The 25566-nt window shown below is 39.1% G+C and overlaps 1 pseudogene; it reads left to right on the top strand.

The window, feature by feature from the left end:
• Window positions 1–25566, top strand: part of LOC116131368 — a 61219-nt pseudogene that overhangs the window by 11692 nt on the left and 23961 nt on the right.

Genomic DNA, 25566 nt, shown 5'->3' with positions numbered 1-25566 from the left:
GTTGAAATCGATCTTCCCATCGTATTGGGAGATCTCCATACGAGTAGCACTCATAACTCTATAACTATAACAGTAACCCTAGACAAATTTCAAGATTTACTCTCTTGCTTGTGTTTCTTACCCAGACTCATGAATTCACCCAAAACTCAGCAAGATTCGAAGTCCTAGTGATTAAGAAACCTTTAAATCGAAAAACCCCCAAATTCTGACAAACCCTAAATTTCCAATTTGTCATGAATTGACCCAAGACTCAACAAGATTCGAAGCCCTAGTGATCTAGAAAACTTTAAATCGAAAAACCCCCAAATTCTGACAAACCCTAATTTTCTAATTTGTCGCGAATTAATCGATCTTAAGCCTAGATAGACCTTAGAACTTTGGCTCTGATACTACTGTTGTAACCTGAGTCTAAGCTAATCAATCCACAAATCAATCAAACACAAATAAGAATCAAGAATCACACACACACACAAGACAAGATTTACCGTGGTTCACCTATCCAATAATGGATAGATTACATCCACGTTGAGCTCCGAAATATGGAGACTCACTACACCAGGATTATCCAACAATTACACAACGATTAACACTCAATCGATTGAACCAAACCAATATCTCAACCCAGACCTAATCACTCTAATTCGTACCTGTAACTTGCAAGATTTCAGAGAACTAATCTAGCCTCAAAAGGAAATGCAACCCTTTAACAATCCTGCTCAGATTACAATGAAGAATAACCCCAGCAACTAAGCCCTAATCAATTGCTCATTTCATTCAAGATAGAACCCTAACAGGAACAGACTAACCTGATAAAAACTTCTACTGTTTTGCCCCCTTTTATATTATTGACTATCAGCGATTGTGAGCCGCACAATCTGTCTTGAATCAATGTCCAAGATTCACTCACTTAACTAAATGAGAACGACGTCGTTTGGCTTCATAACACTTTGAAACTACATTTTTATTTTTTAATTATTTGTGGTTTTAGAACTTAAATGACATTTTTAACTATTACCTTTTCCAATTTCTGGTTCCTTATTTGTGTTAGAGCCTATTTTGACTCCTATATTTTGTGGTTAATTCTTGAAAACCTTCACTTGTGTTAATCAAGCTTCAAAACTTGGCAAAAAGAATGCCAATATTCGTATTCACTTGGTAAACCCATGGACTAGTAATTGCCTTGCACATGAAGGAGTGTGTTACATCTTAGAATTGCTGATCTTTACATATTAATTTAAACTTTTAGGATTAGTGATATTACTCTTGACTAGGGTATTACCTTACCTAAACGGAATTTTATTCAAAAGAGTCATATGTGTCTCATTGTAAAGTTTTTTCCTGGACTCTTATGAATTTTGAAGTGTTTATGGGTAACCATTTGCTCCCTTAATTTGTTTGTCTATATGGTAAGAACAAATGTATATGTTTTTTACTCTGTAGTCATGACTATCCATCTTTATAGTTGCAGCATGTATTCTCATGTTATCTTTTGTTTGTTTTTAAATCTCATTTTCAATCTACTTCTATTTCTTATTTAAATTTTATTGTAGCAGAATTCTTTTCTTATTTGCATTTCTAATATTGTGATTCATATGTTTTGGTTTTGAATGTAGGCCGCCTTTATGCCTTAGAGGAAGCTCATGGATTGGATCCCACTTCTAGTGGATGAGGTGTTCGACAATTTAAAACAACCCTCATTCAGCGTCTTGAAAGAGTGAGTATTATAATTTCTATTTTTCCTGTTTGAAGAACTTAGAGCATCTCCAACAGTGCTCTTTATTTTAAAGAATATCTTTCACATAAATAAAGAGCATCTTCATTAATTTCTAAATATAAAGAACATAATTTTTATTCAAATCCAATAAACTTTTTAAATTTAATGAAGATGTTCTTTATTTTCAAGAAAGATACTTAATAGGAGAGAAAATTAATAAATAAAATGCATAGAAACTTGTAATTTATTAATTAAAAATAGTATAAAGAGTGAAATTTGACTATCTAGATGTGGAGAGTCAAACTCACTCTTTAATTTATATTTAAAGAATACTCTTGTTTTTATGGATAAACTCTTTATAATAAAGAGTTTGGGTCATTTAAAGAGTCCTTTACAAATGCTTTTAGAGTGTATTTGTTTTTGGATAATGATAGGCTTACAAAGACCCTTACAAAGAATCCCTTACAAAGTGACATGGCATGTGACATGGCACGTTCCACTTCAACAGCCACATCATCTATATGCCACATCACTGTCCCCCTAAAAATAAAAATAAAAAATTCAAAACTCTCAAATTCAAAATTTTGCATTACCCTAATTAATTCTGATTTTCAAAAATTAAAACCCTGACCATTTAATTTTTTTTTTTTCCCTCTGAAAATATTTTTCACCTCCATGACAGCCACAACCACCACCTCTACCACCATTGGTGACATTAACACTATCTACCACCTCTCTTCATCTCTGTCTTCTAACCCTAAACAACCCCAAAAAGCCCCTCTTTCTCTGTTCTCTAAAACCCTTCAAAAACCTTCTCTTTTCTATCTTAAACAACACCCTGATAAGTTGCATAATTTGAGTGTTTTTTAGGGTTGTTTTGATGTTAGTTTAGTTAATTTCTCATTTGTTTTCTTTGTTTTGATGTTAGTTTTTCTTAAGTTGAGATATGAATGGTTAGCTATTGATTGGATGGCTTTTGTGTTTTTCAGGCTTTGATTGAGTAGATTAGTGTTGGTAAAGTGCAGAAAGTGTGTAGACTCCAGCAAATTGCAGTCTCGGTTGAGACCAAGTGTTAACTAAGTTGTTAGTACTTAAAGTTAGTTTGTTACTAGAGTTAAGATGTATGGTTAGTCAGTTACAACTCTGGTTAAACCAAGCACTATAAAAGTGCTTCTACAGTGTATTCTCAATAATAAAAAATAAGGAAAAAACGCAGTTCCCAGAATTAGCTTCTTCTTTGTCTCTTTCTCTGTTTTTCGTTTCTTTCTCTGCTTTCTATTTGAAACTTCACATGGTATCAGAGCCATCGACTAGCGTCTAGTATGGTTGATCTGACACAATTCTCTTCATCACAAAACAACTCAAACACCAAAGTGATTACCGAGTCAATCAATTTCGTAAATCCACATTCAATGTCATCTTCATCCCTCCTTGCTATTTCCCCCAAATTAACTAGGGATAACTATAGGTTTTGGAAATCTCAAATCCTCTTTGCAGTTGGATCTCACGATTTAGAGGAACAACTCACCGGATTGATTGCATGTCCAGCTCAATTTGTCAAAGTTCAAGCTAAAGGAGCTGATGGTTCAACGGAAAAGAAACCTAATCCGGAATACAATCAGTGGAAGAAGACCGACAAGCTTTTGGTAAGCTGGCTTTTGAGCTCAATTTTAAAGTCTATGTTCAGTGTAATCTCAAAATGTCAATTTTCTGCGGATATTTGGTTGACTCTGGAAAAAGAGTTTATCACAGAATCAAGAACAAGGATGTTGCATGTTAAAACCTTACTACAAAACACTAAAAAAGACAACATCAGTATCCATGAATATTTTGTCAAAATAAAAAGCTTTGCTGAGAATTTGACAACAAATGGGATAACAATTACTGATGAAGAGTTGATAAACTACATTCTGGATGGTCTCAATTCAGAATATGATGCCGCGGTTGTCAATATTACCACACGCCTAGAGTCTAAGCTTGATCCACTTACAGTACAAGAAACTTAAATAATCTTACAGAAGTTTGAGCTCAGGTTAGAGAAGGCAAATCTCATGATGAACTCAGTCATCAACAATGAGTTTCATGGAAGTTCAGTTCATCTTGCAAACGTATCACCTGATCTGAACAACAAAAGTCATCAGCATGACATAACTCAACTCAAATCTGGACAGACTCCCAGTGGACACTCTTCATTTGCTGTTCAATCCCCTACATTTTCAGCATCAATGTATCCTTCTCCACAGTCTGTTCATAAACAACCTCAAATTGCTCCACAAAATCATTTTTATACAACTCAATTTACTGGTGGCAGAGGAAGAGGCAAAGGAGCAGGTAGAGCAAAGTTTATTTGTCAAGTCTGTGGTAAGACTGGACATTTGGCACTGAACTGCTATCACAGATTCGATGTTAACTTTACTGGAGGAAGTGCTTCTTTTGGCAGAACCAACTTTGTGCAGAATTATCCTAGACCTCCAGCATTGTTTCATCCTCAAGCATCGTTTCAAGGAACAAATTTCCCGTTTCAGTATTTCCCACAGACTGCTGCTGGACATATGAATGCTCCAAACAATGCACCTGGTTTCCCAACTTCATCCTATTCTAATACTGGACCGCAGCATTCTTCTCAGAACATTTTCTCCACAGCATCTGCTTCCACTTCGGGACTGCCTCAATCAAATCCAGGAACTCAAGGTGGTACACATGGTACTAATAATCAGGTGTTTCTATCTCAAACACAACCTCAAAATTATCAAGATCATGGAGCCAACTATATTGCCACACCATCCACAGTTCAGGACTCCTCTTGGTACATGGATTCTGGTGCCACAGACCATGTAACACCAAACCTGTCTCAACTAACTTTGAACTCCAGTTATACCAGCAATGAGCAGCTCCAAGTTGGAAATGGTGAGCTTCTCCCTATATCTCATACTGGTCTTGCTTTATTACCTTGCCATCCTAAATATTCCAGATCACTTTATCTCAAAAATGTGTTGTGTGTGCCACATATTACTAAGAATTTGTTAAGCATATCTAAATTTACTAGGGATAACAATGTTATAGTTGAATTTTTTGCTGACTGTTGTATGGTAAAGGACAAACAATCCAAAACTGTTCTTCTCCAAGGAAAGCTTAAAGCTGGCCTATACCAACTTCAAATTCCAAATGTCTCCTTCTCTTCAACATCAAATCTGCCTATTGCTTCTTCAAAGTCTTCAGGCTCAGCTTTGCACTCTTCTAGTACTGTCTTTAAACAACCATTATCATCCTCTCATTCAATGTATTATTTCAATTCTGACAATAATGTAGATGGTTGTCTTAAAACTTTTGATAATCACAATGTTGCTCATATTGTTCCTACTTTTGTATCCACATGTAATGAAGCTACTATTGATAATAAAAGTGCCTTGTTTCAAGCTTTACCAGTTGAAAAAACCAGTGGACTATTGTGGCACAGAAGATTAGGTCACCCCAATGCCACAATTCTTGCAAAAATTTTACTTTCTCTGCAAATAAATCCCAAAGTTAAGACAAATCTTGATTTTTGCACAGCATGCCAATTCGGCAAACTACACCAGTCCACCTTTCCCAGATCTAGCTCTAGAGCTGCCAAACCTTTGGAATTAGTCCATTCAGACCTTTTGGGTCCCTCCCCTGTTCCATCCCCTGAAGGATTCAAGTATTACATCCAGTTTTTAGATGATTATAGTAGGTTCACTTGGGTGTTTCCTTTGAAAGTTAAATCTGAAACCCAAAGTATCTTTAAATAGTTCCATAAGTTGGCTCAAAGACAGTTCAGTACTCCTCTAAAGTGTGTCCAAACTGATTGGGGTGGTGAGTACCGCAGCCTAGTCCCTTACTTCCTTGCTCATGGCATTCTTTTTCGTCATCCATGTCCCTACACTCACCAACAAAATGGACGAGTGGAAAGGAAACATCGTCAAATAGTTGAACAAGGTCTCACATTGTTAGCCCAAGCTAGTATGCCATTAAAACACTAGTGGTTGGCTTTTCAAACAGCATCCTTTCTTACTAACAGATTACCTACACCAATTCTGTCCAATCAGTCACCATTCCAAGTATTGTTTAACAAAATTCCAGATTATTCAATCATTAGAGTCTTTGGTTGTGCAGCCTTTCCCTTTACTAGACCCTATAATGCTCACAAGTTTGATTTTCATACTACTAAGTGCACTTTTGTTGGATATAGTCTTCATCACAAAGGATACAAATGTTTGGATTCCAATGGCAAGATTTATATTTGTTCTAGTGTCAAATTTGATGAAAATTGTTTTCCTTTTGCTCAAAATCCTTGTCCTTCTTACAATGATAATTCCTTTTCTCAAGTTCCTAATGACATGTCTACTTTGGTTGCTGATCAGTTTCCATTTCCTTTATCATCCTCACATCTGCCTACTTTTTCTTCCTTACCTCACTCAACCACTCAGCCACAAAGTAAGTCGCATGGTCAATCTCATGTTCACTGTGATGGTCAGTCTCATGGTTCTGTGTTACCTTTACCAACAGGTCAGCAACATAATTCAACTATAGCTACATTACCCCAGTCCACTTTACCAACAAGTTCAACTTCATTTGATTTGCCCATGAACTTCGTATGTCTTTTGCACCCCAACCTGATTCAAATCCCAATCAAAATCACTAGCTTACAAACTCCACAAATACTGCAGATCCAAATCCTTCAACCTCTACAAACATCACAACCTACTCACCTACTCCCATAGATCAATCCTCCACAAACACCACAACCTACTCACCTACTCCCACAGATCAGTCCTCTGGTCCTATTCATCTTACTATCGACGATAACCAGCCTGCTACATGCTCAAACTCCTCCTCTAAAGGTATCAATCTCTATGTTGATCTTCCACTTAAACCTCCATCTCACCCTCCTAATATTCATCCTATGCTTACAAGATCTAAAACCAAGTATCCCTATTCTATGCTAGTAACCTCTACCTCAACAGTTTCCCACCTTGACACCACAGAACCCATCAGTACCACTGAAGCTCTCTCTCATCCTTCTTGGAGGGCTGCCATGGAAGATGAGTTCACTGCTCTCTTATCCAACAACACCTGGGAACTTGTATCAGCTGAGCCTCACATGAATATTATTGGCTGCAAGTAGGTGTTCAGGATTAAACATAACTCAAATGGGTCTATTCAGAGATATAAAGCTAGGTTAGTTGCTAAGGGCTTCCAACAAACTCATGGTATTGACTATATTGAAACCTTCAGTCCGGTTATTAAATCATCAACCATCAGAGTTGTTTTAAGCTTGGCTGTCTCTTATGAATGGGATATACAACAAGTGGACGTCAATAATGCGTTCTTGAATGGAGAACTTAGTGAAACAGTCTATATGTCTCAACCTCAAGGTTTTGTTGATCCTAAAGCTCCTCTTCATGTATGCAAACTGGTCAAAGCTCTTTATGGCCTCAAACAGGCTCCCCAGGCCTGGTTTGATAAGCTTAAACATGCCTTTCTAAAATGGGGTTTTGTGACTTCTGTGGCAGATTCGATCACATGGTATCAGAGCCATCGACTAGCGTCTAGTATGGTTGATCGACACAATTTCTTCATCACAAAAAAACTCAAACACCAAAGTGATTACCGAGTCAATCAATTTCGTAAATCCACATCAATGTCATCTATCCCTCCTTGCTATTTCCCCAAATTAACTAGGGATAACTAAGGTTTTGGAAATCTCAAATCCTCTTTGCAGTTGGATCTCACGATTTAGAGGAACAACTCACCGGATGATGCATGTCCAGCTCAATTTGTCAAAGTTCAAGCTAAAGGAGCTGATGGTTCACGGAAAAGAAACCTAATCCGGAATACATCAGTGGAAGAAGACCGACAAGCTTTTGGTAAGCTGGCTTTTGAGCTCAATTTAAAGTCTATGTTCAGTGTAATCTCAAAATGTCAATTTTCTGCGGAATTTGGTTGACTCGGAAAAAGAGTTTATCACAGAACAAGAACAAGGATGTTGCATGTTAAAACCTTACTACAAAACACTAAAAAAGACAAAATCAGTATCCATGAATATTTTGTCAAAATAAAAAGCTTTGCTGAGAATTTGACAGCAAATGGGATAACAATTACTGATGAAGAGTTGATAAACTACATTCTGGATGGTCTCAATTCAGAATATGATGCCGCGGTTGTCAATATTACCACACACTAGAGTCTAAGCTTGATCCACTTACAGTACAAGAAACTCAAAAATCTTACAGAAGTTTGAGCTCAGGTTAGAGAAGGCAAATCTCATGATGAACTCAGTCATCAACAATGAGTTTCATGGAGTTCAGTTCATCTTGCAAACTATCACCTGATTGCAACAAAAGTCATCAGCATGACATAACTCAACTCAAATCTGGACAGACTCCAGTGGACACTCTTCATTTGCTGTTCAATCCCCTACATTTTCAGCATCAATGTATCCTTCTCCACAGTCTGTTCCTAAACCACCTCAATTTGCTCCAATAATCATTTATTCAAACATTTACTGGTGGCAGAGGTAGAGGCAAAGGAGCAGGTAGAGCAAAGTTTATTTGTCAAGTCTTTGGTAAGACTGGACATTTGGCACTGAACTGCTATCACAGATCGATGTTAACTTACATGGAGGAAGTGCTCTTTTGGCCGAACCAACTTGTGCGAATTATCCTAGACCTCCAGCATTGTTTCATCCTCAAGCATCGTTTCAAGGAACAAATTTCGTTTCAGTATTTCCCACAGACTGCTGCTGGACATATGAATGCTCCAAACAATGCACCTGGTTTCCCAACTTCATCCATTCTAATACTGGACCGCAGCATTCTTCTCAGAACATTTTCTCCACAGCATCTGTTCCACTTCGGGACTGCCTCAATCAAATCCAGGAACTCAAGGTGGTACACTTGGTACTAATATTCAGGTGTTTCTATCTCAAACACAACCTCAAAATTATCAAGATCATGGAGCAACTATATTGCCACACCATCCACAGTTCAGGACTCCTCTTGGTACATGGATTCTGGTGCCACAGACCATGTAACACCAAACCGTCTCAACTAACTCTGAACTCCAGTTATACCGGCAATGAGCAGCTCCAAGTTGGAAATGGTGAGCTTCTCCCTATATCTCATACTGGTCTTGCTTTATTACCTTGCATCCTAAATATTCCAGATACTTTATCTCAAAAAAGTGTTTGTGTGCCAATATTACTAAGAATTTGTTAAGCATATCTAAATTACTAGCTCGATTGAACTAGAGCAATATCTCAACCCAGACCTAATCACTCTAATTCGTACCTATAACTTGCAAGATTTCAGAGAACTAATAAAGCCTCAAAAGGAAACACAACCGTTTAACAATCCTGCTCAGATTACAACGAAAAATAACCCCAGCAACTAAGCCCTAATCAATTGCTCATTTCATTCAAGATAGAACCCTAACAGGAACAGACTAACCTGATAAAAACTTCTACTGTTTTGCCCCCTTTTATATTATTGACTATCAGCGATTGTGAGCCGCACAATCTGTCTTGAATCAATGTCCAAGATTCACTCACTTAACTAAATGAGAACGACGTCGTTTGGCTTCATAACACTTTGAAACTACATTTTTATTTTTTAATTATTTGTGGTTTTAGAACTTAAATGACATTTTTAACTATTACCTTTTCCAATTTCTGGTTCCTTATTTGTGTTAGAGCCTATTTTGACTCCTATATTTTGTGGTTAATTCTTGAAAACCTTCACTTGTGTTAATCAAGCTTCAAAACTTGGCAAAAAGAATGCCAATATTCGTATTCACTTGGTAAACCCATGGACTAGTAATTGCCTTGCACATGAAGGAGTGTGTTACATCTTAGAATTGCTGATCTTTACATATTAATTTAAACTTTTAGGATTAGTGATATTACTCTTGACTAGGGTATTACCTTACCTAAACGGAATTTTATTCAAAAGAGTCATATGTGTCTCATTGTAAAGTTTTTTCCTGGACTCTTATGAATTTTGAAGTGTTTATGGGTAACCATTTGCTCCCTTAATTTGTTTGTCTATATGGTAAGAACAAATGTATATGTTTTTTACTCTGTAGTCATGACTATCCATCTTTATAGTTGCAGCATGTATTCTCATGTTATCTTTTGTTTGTTTTTAAATCTCATTTTCAATCTACTTCTATTTCTTATTTAAATTTTATTGTAGCAGAATTCTTTTCTTATTTGCATTTCTAATATTGTGATTCATATGTTTTGGTTTTGAATGTAGGCCGCCTTTATGCCTTAGAGGAAGCTCATGGATTGGATCCCACTTCTAGTGGATGAGGTGTTCGACAATTTAAAACAACCCTCATTCAGCGTCTTGAAAGAGTGAGTATTATAATTTCTATTTTTCCTGTTTGAAGAACTTAGAGCATCTCCAACAGTGCTCTTTATTTTAAAGAATATCTTTCACATAAATAAAGAGCATCTTCATTAATTTCTAAATATAAAGAACATAATTTTTATTCAAATCCAATAAACTTTTTAAATTTAATGAAGATGTTCTTTATTTTCAAGAAAGATACTTAATAGGAGAGAAAATTAATAAATAAAATGCATAGAAACTTGTAATTTATTAATTAAAAATAGTATAAAGAGTGAAATTTGACTATCTAGATGTGGAGAGTCAAACTCACTCTTTAATTTATATTTAAAGAATACTCTTGTTTTTATGGATAAACTCTTTATAATAAAGAGTTTGGGTCATTTAAAGAGTCCTTTACAAATGCTTTTAGAGTGTATTTGTTTTTGGATAATGATAGGCTTACAAAGACCCTTACAAAGAATCCCTTACAAAGTGACATGGCATGTGACATGGCACGTTCCACTTCAACAGCCACATCATCTATATGCCACATCACTGTCCCCCTAAAAATAAAAATAAAAAATTCAAAACTCTCAAATTCAAAATTTTGCATTACCCTAATTAATTCTGATTTTCAAAAATTAAAACCCTGACCATTTAATTTTTTTTTTTTCCCTCTGAAAATATTTTTCACCTCCATGACAGCCACAACCACCACCTCTACCACCATTGGTGACATTAACACTATCTACCACCTCTCTTCATCTCTGTCTTCTAACCCTAAACAACCCCAAAAAGCCCCTCTTTCTCTGTTCTCTAAAACCCTTCAAAAACCTTCTCTTTTCTATCTTAAACAACACCCTGATAAGTTGCATAATTTGAGTGTTTTTTAGGGTTGTTTTGATGTTAGTTTAGTTAATTTCTCATTTGTTTTCTTTGTTTTGATGTTAGTTTTTCTTAAGTTGAGATATGAATGGTTAGCTATTGATTGGATGGCTTTTGTGTTTTTCAGGCTTTGATTGAGTAGATTAGTGTTGGTAAAGTGCAGAAAGTGTGTAGACTCCAGCAAATTGCAGTCTCGGTTGAGACCAAGTGTTAACTAAGTTGTTAGTACTTAAAGTTAGTTTGTTACTAGAGTTAAGATGTATGGTTAGTCAGTTACAACTCTGGTTAAACCAAGCATTATAAAAGTGCTTCTACAGTGTATTCTCAATAATAAAAAATAAGGAAAAAACGCAGTTCCCAGAATTAGCTTCTTCTTCGTCTCTTTCTCTGTTTTTCGTTTCTTTCTTTGCTTTCTATTTGAAACTTCACAATTAGAGCATTGGAATGAAATTGGGACTTAAAGCTCAAAGAACTTGAGACTACCTAAAATTCTTTAAGGCCACAACCATGCCTCGGTAGTTCACCATGGCCATGGTGATGGAACAAAGATAAAACAAAGAGACTAGAAAGCACCACGGCCTAGGCTGTGGTGACTTAAATTTGGCCACGGCCAGGGCGGTGGCAGAAACTATTAGGGCATTTTTATCAGTTTTCCTTTTTCACTTAAGACTCTTTTGGGTATTTAAGTGTAATTTATATTAGTTGTTAGGGGACGAATTTTGCATACCTTGGAGGGGAGAAGACGCATTCTTGGGGCCTAAAGATTGAAGATTAGATTTAAGAGCTTGATTTTTATTTCTTTTCGATCTAAACATGTTTTCTTTCTTCTCTGATTATTTTTTTGTTCTTATGATGGAGTAAATTTCTTTTGTTAAGGGAGGATGAAACCCTAATTATGTTTTGAACAATTTTTATTCTTAATACTAGATTTATGTTTATGAATTTGTGCCAGAGTTTAGGTTTAATGCTTTATGAATGTTGGATTGATTCAATTACCTTGATGATGTTTCGAATAGAGAAGTTAGGGTTTATTGCTTAATCCATATTCATAATTGTTTTATTGGAATAACATTACACAGCGTATTAAAACTAGTAGTAATCGAATAGAGATTCTAGTATTAATTTGTGGTCCATCTAATTCATAACCGAATAGGGCGAATTAGTCGTAAGGAATTGATGATTTTATGCTTCTTAATTTCAGAGTAACCGAATAAGGATTTCTATTAAGTTGAATATTATGCCTGAATAAGGATAATTGACCTTAAAAGAATCCTACCAATTCATAGCACAGAATGGTATTAAAAGTAGTTGTCAAGCATAATTAGGGGAAAATTTGTACCCTAACTTCATTAATATTGCATAGTTCTTCACATTGTTTATTTGTTTAATTTAGTTAGTTTTTACACTCTAAAATTTTGTTTTCTCAAATAACGCGTAGGTAGTTTTAGATAATCATGAATATTTGCTTTGATCTCTGTGAGACAGTACTCGAACTCATCACTTTATTACTTGAACACTAATGCACTGGCTAAGTTTGATTTAGTCGCATCACACCCCACAAAACTGACTTTGTTGTTTTCTCCAAAAACCCCGTATCCCAGTTCTTTACCGGTGTCGAGAGGCACCCAAATGACCGTTTTGTTTGCTTTGATGATGATGATGACGGTCAGCCTTGTGAAGAGTGCGGTGTTATGAGCATCTATAGTGACCCTAAAGCATCTCATTTGTGCTATTTTAGCGTTACACGCTCTGCAGCATCGTGGACAAGAAGGTTGCGGTATGGTTGCTGTGAAAAATATGGTGTGAATTGGGTGTCAACGACCCTTGTTTTCATTTTTTATTTTTCAATATTTGCCTTCTTTCTCATGAAAGTTAGCACATGTACTCTTAATTTCAGAATTTTTATATGTCTTAACTATTCGTGTGGTTATATTTGAGAACTGGAGTAGGCTAACGCGTTCCATTAAAAGGAAATATCTGACGAAGGAAAAGTCCTTTTTTTGTCTTTATCTGTGAAGGGACTTTGGATATTTGAGAATTGGAGTAGGCTGAGATGTTCCATTAAAAGAAAATATCTGATAAAGGAAAAATCCTTTTTTTTTTTTTTTTTTTATCTGTGAGAGGCATTTGTATATGCTTAATTTATGTTCATTTTCTCAAGTTGTATATCATTAAAAAAAAAAAAAAAAAAAAAAAATTGTTTTAAACTTACTAGAAGCATGGTCCATGAGAATGTAATTTACTATATTATGCAATTCTTATTGGGTGCTGAGTATCAACGTATATCGGATGTAAACAAGTCGGTTATGGTTCTGACCGTGATTTGTCTACAAGAATGTGCTGTGATCAAAATGAAACAGCTGTGTAAAATATGACATAGAGTGAAATTTAAACTGGAAGCGTTCATTTGTATTTTACTTGAATGTTGTCTTTGAATATGTATAAAAAACTGAGTTTGATGCCGCATGTGTTGAACGGTAATAAAATGTTTGATGAAAAAAATGAGTAACAACGTCTTTGTTACATAAAACTATCAAACCTTGTTTGTGCTTCTTGTTGAAGAAACTGATGGTCAGATATTCAGAGTGTTTTGACTAGTTAACCTCAAGGGTTGGACTTGGTGGCAAAAGCCCTCAGTTTAAACCATGATGTCAAGGGTTCAAATCCCCTTCGACCTACTTGGGATATTATATCTAATGATTTTTTATGGCTGCCAAAGCTATAGTGTTTTGAAGTGGCTCCCAATTATAAAGTCTGTGACATATAGGAAGGGTCGAGGGATTTTTGTGTTGAAATAAAATTGCGGATTTCTGTTTATCAGTCTCAGATTTCTGGGAGGATTTAGTGGCTCTATCCTAATTGATTAGTTTCCTCTTTTATAGGTGATTACTTTCTCGTTTTTCTTGTGTCCCCAAACTAAAGAGATTTAATTTTTATCCCTAAAATTAAGGGATTTGAGTGGCTGATCCATGTCAGATTTGTTCCCTCCTTTTTCCTGTTTAAGTATTGGTTCTGTATTGTTTCAAGTAAGAGAAAAAAAGTATTCTTTCATATAATTTCTTCAAAAGTATATGTTGAAGCTGGTTGTAGAATGATGTCTGGTTGACATATTTCAACAAGCCATTGTCTGCAACTTTTGTCAAACACATTGCTCAGTTCAAACATTCCAGGTGCTTAGAGAACAGTTCCGGAATTTGTTATGTAAGCAAGATTTGATATGGGTGAATCCACTTAAGACAATTTCTATGCCATGTTAAATCCTATGTGCTCAAACGAACCCTTATGCAATATCCACAAGTACCTCGACTAGCATTTATCACTATCTTTTGCTGTCTAAATCTTGTTCTTCTTGTAGTTGTAGTAAGTAGTGTTGGTTTCTTGATGGCATTTCTTTTTTTTTTTTGGCAGGAGAATGATACGACATTAATGGGAAGAGGGAAAAATAGTGATGCGCGTGAAATGAAGAGTTTTTATAAATATTATCACAAAAAATATATCCAAGCAATGCAAAATGGTGCTGATAAAGCTGACCAGTGAGTTCTATGGCTGATAAATCGTTCTTTGCATGATATTTGATTAATTCTTCTAGGTGATATGATCTGGAAGTGGTATTTATTGTATTGATAACCTTTTTTTCATTTAAATTCAGTGCACAGCTTACTAAGGCATACCAAACTGCCAATGTTGTTTTTGAGGTTTTAAAGGCTATTAATTTGACAGAGGCTTTGGAAATCGAACGTGAGGTGATGTGACATATACTAACTTTGAGTGCTTCTGAGTATGAACTTATATTCCTCTTAAATGACTGGTGGAACTGTGGTTTATCATTTGTACAGATTTTACAAGCGCAAGACAAAGTTGCAGAAAAGACACAGATATGTGTCCCGTACAATATCCTTCCTCTGGATCCTGATAGTGCAAATCAAGCTATCATGATATATCCTGAAGTTTGTGATGGACCTATGCTATCTCAACAATACAAAAGAGAAAAGGGCAGAAAAGGGAATTACTAAAAGTAACAGATGGCAGAGTTAGTTACAAGGAATTCGAGTATGTCAGTAATAAAAATAAGAGATGTGAGGTGTAGAAAACATTGGGTATTTTTGGGTGAATAGTGTCTAGAGGTATTGGCCCTCGAAGCCAGCTGTTATTTTTTGCTTTCTGGTCTGTAGTGAATTGTTCCTTTTGTTTGATGAACTACTGTTCTAATGAGTATTATAATCTATCATTTTCTTCTAGTTAGTTCCATTTTTATTGTGGTTGTTGTTTGATTGTTAAATTAATGAGTCATTTTGAATGTTGAGCTGCTGAGTGTAAGAGAGGAAGTGGGTTTGGATTAATTTACAAAAACTAGTATTCATCAACTGGTATCAGAACAAGGTTATTAGGCGGGTTATGGTTGGCAATAGGATGGAGAATAGAGTAGAGAGTGGAGAAAGATATGGCAGTGGTTTAGAGAAACGTGGCTAGGGTGACTAAAACGGTGAATTCCATGAGAGAGATGTTGATGGACATGCAAAATTGGATGCACAAGAAAGATGAAGAAGAGCGCAAAAGGAATGTTACTGGAGACTCATGTCGCGACCAGGGGGGTAGAAGAGGTGGAAATCTTCACAAGGATTAGGGAAACCCAGATGGAGAGGGCTGGACAACGGAGATTGGGGAAATCACCGTGACTGGGGTGGTTGGAAGCTGGAGTTGCCCATCTTCTCCGACGAAGATTCTTGTGGGTGGGTTTTCTGTGTGGAAAGGTATTTCACCATCAACCAGATCCTAGATGAACACAAGTTGTCGGTGACAGCGCTGTGCATGGAGGGGGAGGCTCTCCACTGGTACTAGTGGACGGAATCTCAAGCAGAAGCAAGAACTTAGCCAACATTCAAGGTGGCCCTCCTGTAACGTTTCAGCTGGATGCAAGAAGTCAGCCTATTAGAACTGCTGATGGCGACGCGACAAAGTTGAATAGTGGATTCAAGTGGAGATTCGAGGAGGTGGCGGCACTGACCATCAGAGAAAGGAAAGATGTTTTGATGACAGCCTTTCTCAATGGTTTAAAGCCTGAGGTACGGACTGAAATTAAGTTGCAGGCCCTAAAACTTTTGGCCCAACCCAATTCTTTGACTAGTGTTACCTTGTTGGCCCAAAGAGTTGAAAAGAGAAATCAAGTGCTTGAAAAGGCTCGTGCCAGTTTGGGCCGACAAAATAAATAGGGAAACACTTATGGTGGCCTAAGAAGCTACATTGCCTAACCTAGAGTGGAAAAAACCCACAAAGCCCAGCTAATTTGGTCAGCTCTCCCAACATGAATTCCACTCCCCCACGAAGAAACCCAGGTGACATGATTTCACACTCTAACTCAAACTCTAATTCTAATTCCCTTCCTTTAGTGAACTCCCATCAAGTGTCAGTAGGTGTGATTTACCATTTAAGAGGCTGACGGAGGCAGAGATCCAGAGGAAGAAGGAAAAAAGGGCTCTGCTACCATGTAATGCCAAGTACTCCCTTGGCCATAGGTGTGGTGAGAAGCAATTTCAGATATTATTGGTGGGAGAAGAAGAACTAGAGGAGAGTGAGAATATGGTGCCTGAGATTGAGTCGCACGAAAAAGGGGAAGAGGTGCTCAGTGGTGTGGAGCTGTCAGTCAGTTCGGTGATAGGGATTACAAGCCCAAGGACGTTGAATTTAAGAGGGGAAATTGGGGGAAAGGCGGTGACAGTACTGGTGGATAGTGGCGCCTCCCATAATTTCATCAATCGGGAGGTTGTAGAGGAGCTAAATATCCTTGTGATGCCCACTAAGACTTTTGGGGTAAAAATGGGTGATGGTTATAATATGAAATGTAGTGGGGAGTGTCGTGATGTACGATTGAAGTTGCAGGGTTTGGAGATTGTTTAATCCTTCTTTCCATTTAGTATGAGCAATGCAGATGTGATATTGAGGGTGGCTTAGCTAGAAACCTTGGGTGAGACCACCGCCGATTGGAAGAAGCTAGTGATGAAATTTAGAATGGCAGGTCAAAGTATAATACTTTAAGGGGATCCATCCTTAAGCAAAACCAGAGTATCTTTAAAGGGGATGATAAAAATGCTCCAAGAAGACAGCTAGAGATATTTGATTGGGTTTGCCAACCTTCAAGCTCAGCAAGAAGAGGGGTTCAATGGCGATTCCAAAATCAATACGTTGTTGGATGATTGTGGAGTGTTATTTGAGCCTTACTTGGGACTTCCACCGACCAGAGATCAAGACCATGCCATCCGAATCTTACCAAGAAACCCACCTCCCAACATAAGACCCTACTAATACCCTTACTACCCAAAAATGAGATTGAGAAAATTGTCCAAGAAATGTTGGCTTCAGGCATTATAAAACCAAGTGTGAGCCTCTTTTCGAGCCCGATACTATTGGTTAAAAAGAAGGATAGAGGCTGGCAGTTTTGTGTAGGCATGGCAATGGGGCGGGGCGGGGCAGGGATCTCATTCACCGTACCCATCCCCACCCTCAAAATCATTCCCCACCCCCACCACATCCCCATTACGGGGATGAAAGGAATTCCCCTTCCCCGACCCAAAGGGGAATGTTGGAGGCCCGTCCCCGCCCCGTTAATTTTATATAAACATAAATTAATTTGAGCATTAACAAACAAAATAGTTAATTCTAATCCACATGACAAACACTTAAATTAATCGTTTAAACATAATTAATTATACATAAATATGGGTCAGGGTTTGTTCTTGTTCAATTGTTTAGAGTGAGGGAAATTAGGAAAATATGGGTTTATATAGGTAGGATAATTGTGTAATTAGGTGAAATATAGGAATATTAGTGAAAAGTAAATATATATATATACATTTTTTTAATTTTATATATTATAAATTAATTTGAGCATTACCAAACACAATAGTTAATTCTCATCCACATGACAAACACTTAAATTAATCGTTTAAACATAGTTAATTATACATAAATATGGGTCAGGGTTTGTTCTTGTTCAATTGTTTAGGGTGAGGGAAATTAGGAAAATATGGGTTTATATAGGTAGGATAATTGTGTAATTAGGTGAAATATAGGAATATTAGTGAAAAGTAAATATATATATATATATATATAGGGCTTCCCCGCCCCATATGGGGTGGGGCGGGACGGGTCCCCAAAATCCCGGGGAACATTGCCATGCCTAGTTTTGTGTCAATTATAGGGCGCTCAACAAGATTATATTCCGGACAAGTTCCATATCCCCACCATTGACGAGCTATTTGAAGAATTGGGTGGTGCCACAGTTTTCTCCAAGCTGAATCTTAAATCCAATTATCATCAAATTAGAGTCAAGGAAGATGACACACCCAAGACAGCCTTCTACACTCATAAGGGACATTATGAGTTCCTCGTGATGTCATTTGGATTAATGAATGCCCCGACAACATTTCAATCCTTGATGAATAGTATTTTCAGGCCATTCCTATGGAAATTTGTACTAGTGTTCTTCGACGACATCTTAATGTACATCCTTGACATGAGGCTTACTTGCACCATCTTCGGATTGCATTCCAGGTACAATTAGAAAATCGGTTGGTAGTTAACAAAAGGAAGTGTTTATTTCCGCAGGAACAACTAAAGTATTTGGGCCATATAATTTCAGCTCACGGTGTGGCAGTAGATCCCTCAAAGATTGACTGTATTCTCAAATGGCCAATGCCCAAGGATGTTAGCGCACTCGGGGGATTTATGGGTTAACGGGATACTATCAGAAGTTCGTGAAGGGATATGGGGTATGTGCTAGACCACTGATCTAACTCTTATAGAAGGATGCTTTCACTTGGATAGAGGCAACACAAACAGCATTTGAAGCCTTAAAAAGGGCCCTAACTTCAACCTTATTTTGGCCATGCCTGATTTTTCTAAAACCTTCGTCGTTGAGACTGATGCTTCAGGACAGGGGCTCGGCGTAGTGTCAATGCAAGATGGCAGGCTCTTAGCATTCATTAGCCAAGGATTTTCTTCTTGGTCTTGGTTAAAATCAATTTATGAGAGAAAGCTGATGGCGATAGTTTTTGCTGTCCAAAAATGGAAACATTATCTCCTTGGTCGGCACTTTATCAATCGCACCGATTAACGCAGCTTACACTAATTGAAGGTCCAAAGATTGTAGGGTGAAGAACAACAAAAATGGGTGGTCAAGTTATTGGGGTTAGATCTCGAAATTCAGTATAGGCTAGGAATGGAAAATAAAGTTGCGGATGCACTCTCTAGGAAGAATGATTTAGTATAATTCAATGCCATCTCCAAGTGTTATTTCGAAAGCAAGGAAGAGTGGGAAGATGCCATAAAAAGGAATGCTAAATTGAAGAAGATCAGTCAAGAATTAATGCGTAATCCTGATAGCCACCAGCCCTATCGCCTTGTCGGTCACCAACTTTTCCACAGAGATTGGTTGGTTATTCCTAGGTCAAGTCCGCAAGTTAAGTTACTTCTTCAAGAGTTCCATTCCTCTCCTACAGCGCGCGTGCAGGGGGGGGGGAGCCGGGAGCATTCAGTGTTCTTTTGGACATACAAGGGGCTATCCCAGTGGTGTATTGGGAAGGAATAAAGAGTGATATTCAAAAATTTGTGAAAGAATGCCCCACTTGTCAACAAAACAAATACGACAGTTTGCAACCTATCGGCTTGCTTCAACCCTTACCAGTGCCAACACAAGTATGGGAAAACATCTCCATGGATTTTATTGAGGGGCTCTTGAAGGTGCAACATACAGATACTATCTTAGCAGTGGTTGACAGATTGACGAAGTACAACCACTTCATCACCCTACAACACCCTTTTTCAACTAGAGAGGTAGCCACCTTATTCATTAAGGAGATCGTAAGTTTACATGGATTTCCCCGCACTATTGCATCAGATCGTGATAAGATTTCATGAGTGTTTTTTGGGGAGAGTTGTTCAAACAATTCAGGACTAAGTTGCACATGAGTACTGCCTATCACCCACAATCGGATAGGAAACAGAAGTTGTGAATAGGTGTTTGGAAACTTATTTGAGATGCTTTGTTGGACAACAGCCACGGCAGTGGCCTAACTGGTTGAGTTGGGCAGAATTTTGGTTTAATACGACCTACAATCAGTCTTCGGGGATGACACCGTTTTGAGCCCTTTATGGTCGAGACCCACCAGTACTTCTTAGCTATGCTGAGCATAGTTCTGTGGTGAAGGCAGTAGATGAACAACTAACGGATCGTAACTTGATTTTAGATGAGTTGAAAGCCAACTTAGCTAAAGCTCAAAATGATATGAAGCAGTCCGTTGATAGGAAGAGGAGGGAAATTCACTTTGAGGCAGGGGACTCCGTGTATCTTAAACTATAGCCCTATCACCTTAGGTCCTTAGCTCGCCGAATCAACGAAAAACTCAATCTTAGATTTTATGGACCCTTCCCAATTACTAAGAAGGTCAGCCCTGTCGCTCACCAATTGGAATTGCCACCACAACCAGGATCCACAATGTATTTTACGTGTCCCAGCTCAAGAAAGTATCTACTCACCCATTAGTCTCTCAACCTCTTTCTAAAGGCCTTGACAGTAGCCTGGTACTCAATGTAGAGCCTGAACAAGCTATCCATACACACTGACTTTTGGACAGAAGTTACGTAGTCTTGATTAAGTGGAAGAACTTACCTCCTTGGGATAATACTTGGGAGAGCTACGACTCTATCTGTTATCAATTTCCTCATTCCACCTTGAGGACAAGGTGGCATTTCTTGGGGAGGGTATTGATGGACCTGCAGCGTCTCAATAATACAAAAGAGGAAAGGGCAGAAAAGGGAATTACTAAAAACAACAGGTGGCAGAGTTAGTTACAAGGAATCCGAGCGTGTTAGTAACAAAAATGAGAGACGTGAGGTGTAGAGGACATTGGGTATTTTTGGGTGACTAGTGTCTGGAGATACTAGCCCTCAAATCCAGCTGTTATTTTTTGCTTTCTGGTCTTTAGTGAATTGTTCTTTTTGTTTGATGAACTACTGTTCTATTGAGTATCAATATAATCTATTATTTTCTTTTGGTTTGTTCCATTTTTACTACTGTTGCTATTTGATTGTTAAATTAATGAGTCATTTTGCGTGTTGAGCTGTTGGGTGTGAGAGAGGAAGTGGGTTTGGATTAATTTACAGAAACCAGTATTCATCAATATGTTTCAAACTTTTACCTTGTCTGGTCCTCCACTTTTAGCTTTCTATTGTTTTTGCTACACTATTATTTTTAAATCATCATTTGCAGATTCAAGCAGTAGTTGTTGCCCTCCGTAACACTAGGTGTCTTCCATGGCCCAAGGACCACAATAAAAAGAAAGATAAAGACATTCTAGATTGGCTTTAGGAAATGTTTGGATTTCAGGTGAAATAAATATGGTTTTCTTCGTCTTTATTTTTTTCCATAATTTTTTGTGAAAAAAAAAAAAGGAAAAGAAAGAAATGGTGGAATGAATGAGACAGAATTACCTTTGTCAATAAATTATGGTCTTACAATGTTGTATTGGGAGTCTTATAATTAAATATCTGAAGGAATCAGTTCTGTTATGCCTGAAAAAGTAGGGCTGACACAAGAACAAGTCAACATAAAAAGTAAGAGCTTAGATAGGTCCGCAGCCAGTCAGAGGCGGCCACGTCACACAATGGCATGGACGGCACGCTCCTATCAGGGCAGTGGGTGCACGTCAAACCAGCCAGAAGCTAGAGTGATTCCACGTGTCTAATCCCTGCACCAAATTGCGTAAATCGCTCTAGAAAGTGGGCAATGGGACATAAAGAAGGATTTGCATGGATAATCCCACCAACTCACAGATTTAGTAATCATAACCTTAATCAATCCCACTATAAATTGAGAGCTCCTCTCTCATTTGGGGGATTAGCTAATCTCTCTAAAGAAAAATAGCATTCTCTCTCTTGTGTAATCATTTGTAAGTCAGCCCGCTGAACGCGACCTGACCACTATTATTCATACAAAATCAGTGGACGTAGGATTTGCTTCCTTGCGCATCCGAACCACTTTAAACACTGTTCTCCATTGTTTTTACTCTCACTCTCTCATCCACGTGTGTCTTCTGGGCCAGCTCAGCATTTCACACGTGCGTTTGGCTGGTGTCAAAATCACGCATTAATAGTTTGGCGCTAGAAGGAGGGCCTGATTTAGTATTCGTCCTTCATCAGGAGAATCTCTGACTAACTGGTCCTACAATAGCAAATGGCTCGCCGACTTGAACCTGAGCGAACCAATTAGGGTGCTGAGGAGATCCCCCAAGTACAAGAGGACACCTCTCCCAAGGTACCTTCGGTTCTGCAAAATGTCGCAGGGGATATCTCGTCAAGTTCACAACTTGACCCTACCATCATGAGCTACCAGGAGAGGTTCAACAACACTCTCCAAATGATCAAACAAAGGTTGGACCGTTTGGACTAGGGCGTGCCACCCAGATCAGCTGGAGAGGTGCAACCACCAAAAACGCCTGCAGGTCGCATGGAAGCGCGGCAAAGGGCAATAGCCCGTGCCGCAAGCACTGCAGCACGCCGAAGGAAGGGTAAGCAAGTGGCAAAAAATGGGCCTAAGGGCTCTAAAGGGCAGGCGAACACCAACCACATTCCGGGTAGAATACCCGTGGCGTTAAGACTCGGTGAAAGGTCACAGCCTGAGCCGTCCCATGCCACGTCGCATGCGCACCCCCATAAAAGTGCTGGGCGGGACGATTCTTATCACCGCCAGAAAAACGATCATGATCGTCATTGTGAAGGAAGTTCCCACACTTCGCGGGGTGGTTCGTACCACCGCGGAAATCATGAAAATTCCCTCACCATTCATCGCCATCACGCGACTCTAGCCAGCGTGTGTTGAGAGCGGCCGGAACTGTCGGCCAAGGCGAAGAGGAATTTGACCTCCGGACTTTCCTCAATCGTAATCGCGAGGGTCGAACTCGCATGGGCGAAAGCAATCCCCAAATAGCTCCGCTACCTCAGATTGAAACAGCAGTGTCTCCCTTCTCTTCGGAAGTATTAGCCGCCCCACTCCCATCAAGATTTAGAATGCCTGATATACGGGTGTTCGATGGAAATTCTGATCCGCAGGATCACTTGTATGAATTCAACGACCTAATGGAACTTCACTAGGTTTCAGATTTGGCAAAGTGTTGTTGTTTGGCAGTAACTCTAACCTCTCATGCCAAACAGTGGTTCAGGTCGCTCCTAGCGGGATTGATCAATTCGTGGCCTCAGATGAGCACGACTTTCCTAAGGCACTTCCAAGCAAACCGAAAGTTCTTAATGCCTTTAAGCTACCTCAGTAATATAAGGCAAGAAATGGATGAATCCACAGAGAACTTAATAAAGTAGCTCACACTCCCAAAGAATCTATTCGGACTCTCATCATAGCGGGAGTTTGCCCACAGACCGGCCTGTGGAAAGAGTTACAGGCTGAGGATGATGTTTCCCTCACTTGCTTTTATAACCTTACAGAGAAGTACCTCCGTATTGAAAATTTCGTGGCGGTGCTCCACCGCCGCGACCCCGGTGCTTCAAGTAGTGCGCCTGGTCGAGGGGAAAGTAGGAGAGTTGATCGCAGATGGGCCACTGACGATCAACGAAAAGGAAAGAAACCGCGCTATGAGCCCAAAAATTCTTATCCTTCAGTTCCTCGTCACGATCGCAACAGAAATCAGTGTACGCCTTTGAATGCGTCTGTATCAGCTATTCTTGACAAGTCAGAAGAGGCCAGCCTGCTCGGAGAGCCTGAGCCCATGAAAAATCCCCCATCAGCCAGAAATAGTAAAAAATACTATCGTTTTCATTGGGATAATGGGTATCACACCAATGAGTGCCGAGCTCTCAAACAGGCAATCAAAGACCTCATCAAACAAGGGCATTTCAAGGAATATATTGATGACTCCACTTCCGCATAAGAGAAAAATCAAGGGGAACCAGGAAATAAGCGTCGTGATCGCAAAGGTGTATGCAACGTCAATTTGATCTTTGGGGGACCGCACCTCGCGGGGAACTCGTAAGGTGCCCAAGAAAGATATGCTCATGCAGCCCATCACGATCTCATCAGTGATGAGCACGACACGACAACCACAAAAGGTTCGTATGGAGGAGGAAATCACCTTCTTCGAAAAGGATGCAGTTCGATTGCATTATCCCCACGTTGACACTCTTGTGATCACGCCCCTGATAGGGCGCCATAACGTCCACAGAATGTTGGTGGACAACGGAAGTGCTATGAACATCTTGTTCCAGATAGCTTTCGAAAGAATGAACTTGGACGAGGCCGACCTGAAGCTCGCCTCGATCCCCCTATATGGTTTTACAGGGGACCACCTGATCCCCAAAGGAACGATCTCGCTTCCAATCATGCTGGGTGACTTTGACGAAGTGACTAAGGTAATTGAATTCTTGGTAGTGGATTGCCCATCCGTTTTTAATGGTATCTTAGGGCAACCTCTGCTGAGAAAATTCAAGGCAGTCACTTCGATATACCATCTGAAGATGAAGTTCCCCACCCCGACGGGGATAGGGGAAGTTAGCGGATCTCAGCGCGCATCTCACAACTGTTATGTAAAAGCAGTGCAGATGGTGTGCAAAGGGAAAGGTATCTTACGCGGCATTCCCCGACAGGCGATGGCGATCAGCTGGATTGAGCCACAGCCTGGCCCAACGAGGATAATATGGATCCTAGTATTCAGGAATGCCCCTCCAGTAGGCCAGTTGAGGATCTGTCTGAAGTATCGGTCAACCAGAGCGAGCCGAGCAGAGTGTTAAGGATTGGGAGCAATCTCAACCCCCAACTCGCCACCAAACTGACCAGCTTCCTCAGAGAGAATATTGATGTGTTTGCATGGTCGCATGTAGATATGGTCGGGATTAGCCCGGATATTATTTTCCATGCATTGAACATCGATAGTGAAGCTAAGCCGGTTCACCAAAAGAGAAGAGCGATAGATCCAGAACGATATGCCGCCTTGAAACTTGAGGTAGATAATCTTCTTTGAAATGGATCCATCCGAGAAGCACTCTATCCGACCTAGGTTGCCAAACCGGTTCTAGTAAAAAATCCCAACGGCAAATGGCAGACCTGCGTCGACTTCACCGACCTCAACAAGGCATGCCCAAAAGATAGCTTTCCCCTGCCCAGAATCGACCAGCTCGTGGATGCCAACTCTGGGCACGAGCTGCTGAATTTTATGGACCTGTACGCGGGATACAATCAAATTCCTCCATAAAATTCCGATGTATGCGTCGGACGAATAGCATACATCCTTTGTTACAAATCGGGGGATGTACTGCTACAAAGTTATGCCCTTTGGCCTCAAGAACGCCGATGCAACTTACCAGCGGCTGGTTAACCGAATGTTCTCCGAACAGATTGGAAAATCAATAGAGGTCTATGTAGATGACATGCTGGTCAAGTCGCATGTCGCTTCAAATCACATAGCACATCTGGCTGAGATGTTCGACATCCTCCGGCAATACAGAATAAAGCTAAAGCCCCTCAAGTGCTCATTCAGAGTATCCTCAGGAAAATTGCTAGGATACATGGTTAACCAACGGGGAATAGAGATCAGCCCCGAGAAAATCCAAGCTCTC

Source organism: Pistacia vera, unplaced genomic scaffold, assembly GCF_008641045.1.
Source record: "Pistacia vera cultivar Batoury unplaced genomic scaffold, PisVer_v2 Contig233, whole genome shotgun sequence".
Classification (NCBI taxonomy): Eukaryota; Viridiplantae; Streptophyta; class Magnoliopsida; order Sapindales; family Anacardiaceae; genus Pistacia; species Pistacia vera.
Note: the sequence above shows the minus strand (reverse complement) of the source record. Positions and strands in the feature narration are given on the sequence as shown.